The sequence below is a fragment of the Acinonyx jubatus genome, chromosome B2 (genome assembly GCF_027475565.1).
Source record: "Acinonyx jubatus isolate Ajub_Pintada_27869175 chromosome B2, VMU_Ajub_asm_v1.0, whole genome shotgun sequence".
Classification (NCBI taxonomy): domain Eukaryota; kingdom Metazoa; phylum Chordata; class Mammalia; order Carnivora; family Felidae; genus Acinonyx; species Acinonyx jubatus.
This window is the reverse complement of record NC_069385.1, coordinates 11,934,627-11,938,598: the sequence shown is the minus strand read 5'-3', so window position 1 is coordinate 11,938,598 and position 3,972 is coordinate 11,934,627.

The following is a 3,972-nucleotide window of genomic DNA, read 5'->3' as shown; positions in this document are numbered from 1 at the left end:
GGGCATTTTTACTGCGGATAGGTAACAGGGAGCCACTGAATACTGTAGAGTCGGTGTCCCCCATTCCTCAGGAGCGTATGTTTCCTAGTTCGGATTATTTCCTTTTGAACCTAAGGCCATGTTTGTGACATCGTCTTAGATGGATAATTATTAGTAAGTATGGGGTCATGCTTAAGTACACTTTAAGCCCTTGACTGGGTCATGTCAGTGTATGATGATGCCAGGGTGGGGGGCTGGGAGCTATAGCAGCACCATAGGAATCAAGACATGTAGAGAAGATGTAAAGAGATTAAAGAGAGCCATGCCCTCCCGCCAGTGGTCCATCTCTGGTCCTGCCAATTAACAAGTAGAATATCATTGGCAGATGGCAATGGAGAGATTCCTGCCTGGTTACACTGGCAATCTCACTCTGCATGAAAGAACTTTCGAGAAAACAACTGTTGGTCAGAACTCCTACTTGGAAAAAGTTAAAATACTTATGAATACAATTATATAACTGAAGAAACCATGAGCTGAACCTGCTCACAATGATAACTTGAGATTTAATTAATTAATGACTCAAGTACTTTGGAAACACAAAAGACTATATAAATGCTAAATATTATTAAATGTTAATAGCCATGTTCTCGAATAACACTGATATTAATTTAAATTCCTAAACCTTATTATCAGAATGAAATGCATGCTAATGAGGCTTTCCTAATAAATATTTTGTTTATGATGTAGTTGGAGTAGTATTACTTATCTTGCTAGAGCAAGGATAAATTACGGCACGTGGCAAAAGGGTTGCTGCCTTTTCTTCAGTATAATTAAAATGGAAATGCGGAGAAATATAATGAATACATTAGGTAAGAAAATTTGTGTTAGAACCAGTGTGGTTCACTTTAGTAGCCAGCCGACGATTCCATTCCTCCTTCCAGTGGTGCTTCCCGTACTTTGTCGACTTTTGCCTTCTTAGACCCTAACAGTACTGACAAACACGTTTCGACTTAAAACAAATGGGATCAAAATAAAAATTTTCCAAAAACTGTCTGAAAATCTCATGTCCTCTTAGATCACTGGAGATATCCTGAGAGGCTTTCAGTCAAGCTTGGGGATTCCTTTTTCAGCTGCTTCTTGCCTGAGACAACCAAGAAGCCTCTATCATGGCTATGCAGATGGGAGGATGGGAGGTGGGCTTGCCTTGTTTTCCTTTTCGTGCACTGACTGAGTAATAATACTACAGCTTGCTTCCTGGGGTATTTAATCATTTGTGTTTCAATTAGTGAGGATCTGAGTGAAATCCTCAGGTAGAATGTATTCATACATTTATTTATACTTTTTTTTTTTTTCCCAAACTGTATCGGCTGCTTATAGTTAGAAGACAATTGGTTTAGTCTGGACGACCTTGAAGTTTAGAAATCTGAAATTATACATACTCTAGAGTCATACAAAACAGAAAACTTTTCTTTTAATCCCCTTCTTACTAGTTCGGTGCTATACGTTTCCATGCATAATTTCTTCAAATCCTGTGATTGGATTGAAGCAGGTGGTAATATTATCCCCCCTGACTTTTAAAGTAGGGTCCACACCCAACGTAGGGCTCGAACTCACGACCCCAAGATCAAGAGTCCCGCACTCTACCTACTAAGCCAGCCAGGTGCCCCAATATTATCCCATATTTTTAAAAGATGTCTTATTATACATATTTATTTGGTTTGATGGTTCTCTAAAGAGTTTTAACAGCCTGATTTTGAAAATAAATAACATTCTTTTTTTCTGGGGGGGGATTTTATTTTTTATTTTATTTTTTAAAATTTTTATTATTTTTAATTTAAATTTATTATTTATTTATTATTTATTTATTTATTTATTTATTTATTTATTTATTTATTTAAATAGTTTATTGTCAAGTTATCTGACATATAGTTTCTTGGCTTTGGGAGTAGATTCCCGTGGTTCATCACTTACATACAACACCCAGTGTTCATCCCAAGTGCCCCCTCAATTCCCATCTCCCATTTTCCCTGCTCCCCCATCCCACACCCCCATCAACACTCAGTTTGTTCTCTGTATTTGAGAGTCTCTTATGGTGTACCTCCTTCACTGTCTGCAACTTATTTTTCCTTCCCTTCCCCCATGGTCTTCTGTTAAGTTTCTCAAATTCCACATATGAGTGAAAACTATGATATCTATCTTTTTCTAACTGACTTATTTCACTTAGCATAATACCTTCTAGTTCCATCCATGTTGTTGCAAATGGCAAGAGTTCATTCTTTTTCATCATTGAGTAGTATTCCATTGTATATATAAACCATATCTTCTTTATCCACTCATCAGTTGATGGACATTTGGTCTCTTTCCATAATTTGGCTAATAATAACATTCTTTAACTTTGGTGTAGAACAATCCATTTACAATTTAGAATAATGTAATTTAATATTGGTTTGTAAAGATACTTTATAAATTAAGGATGGTAAGCCTTCTCTGTCATCTTTAGGCAAATACTTTTTTCTGCTAATTTTTAAATTTTTCCTTTTTTTTAACATTCATTTATTTTTGAGAGAGAGAGACAGAACGCGAGATGGGGAAGTCAGAGAGAGAGGGACACACAGAATCCGAAGCAGGCTCCAGGCTCTGAGCTGTCAGCACACAGGCTGATGCGGGGGTTGAACTCATGAGCCATGAGATCATCACCTGAGCAGAAGTCAGACGCTCAACCGACTGAGCCACCCAGGCGCGCCCCCTCCACCTTAAAATTTTTTTTTTTTAATTTTTCAAATTAAAGTTTTTAAAAAGCATACTGTAGTCATATTTGGTCATATTTTCCCTTTGGATCTTTTCCATTGTTTCTGAGTTAGAAAGCCTTTCTCTATACAAAGATAAAAAAATCTATCAAAAATAATCTTTCTCTAGCATGTCCATTCCTTAAAATTGTTTAAAGATATATTTTTTCTCTTTTTTTTTACATTTAACTCACTAACCTGAAATTTATTTTCGTATATAGCATCTGACCAAGCTCCAAATAGGCTTTTTTCCTTCAAAGGATTAACCATTGTTTATTACCCATATTTATATATTTATAACCATTATTTAACCAACCCTTTATAAATGGTTATTTATAATAACCATTATTGATAAACAATGTATATTTATTATTTATGATTTATATTTGTATGAGGCATGATTAGTGCTTGGGAAAAAAGTCAACCTTATCTATGTAACAATAATTGCACAAAGTGTCTCTGTGCTTCATTTGACCAATACGTTTTTATAGCAACGAAAATGTTGTATTAGCGCACAATGATGCTCTAAGTGTTTTCTCAGGCTTGGGGTGTTTTGGCTGAATCCTCACGAGGGGCAGAACTATGTTCTCAAGTCATTGGCTTGAATATTTGAATCCGCTGGGTGTGAACAGTAGAAGTGGCTGCCCCCAAAAACCAAGAGCCTTGGCTTTGTAGATGCTTCTGTTGTTGTTTCCAAAGGACAAGACTTCAAAGTTGCAGACTGATATAGATAGCTGAGGAAAACCTCCAGACAATATGCCAGCAATGCATCAACCCAGGATGGGGCTGCAGGATAGATGACCTTACGTCAAATGCCACTTAATGCAGCCAGAATATTGGCTACAATCTAGTCATATAGGAAATGGACTCGTGTTGCCTAATTGATTTTTTTCCCCAAACAGTGGCAATTTTAAGGCCTCTAAGTAATAGCTTTGCTGTTGAACTTAGAAAGAAATGCTGATTTCTGGAAATACTACTCAGAGGAAATGAAAAAGAAATTAATGTGCATTGCATCCGGCATCTAGCGATGCTGATAATGGCTAGTGCTCTGAAGCTTGCTCTGTGAGTGCACTGCACATTTTACAGGTATTTTCCCATCCAACATTCACCAAAATCCTACAAACTGATGACGATGATCACCTAGAATAATTTATCCTCACCTACCTAGGACACCTACCTAGAGAGTAGGGACAGAGGATTTGACCTT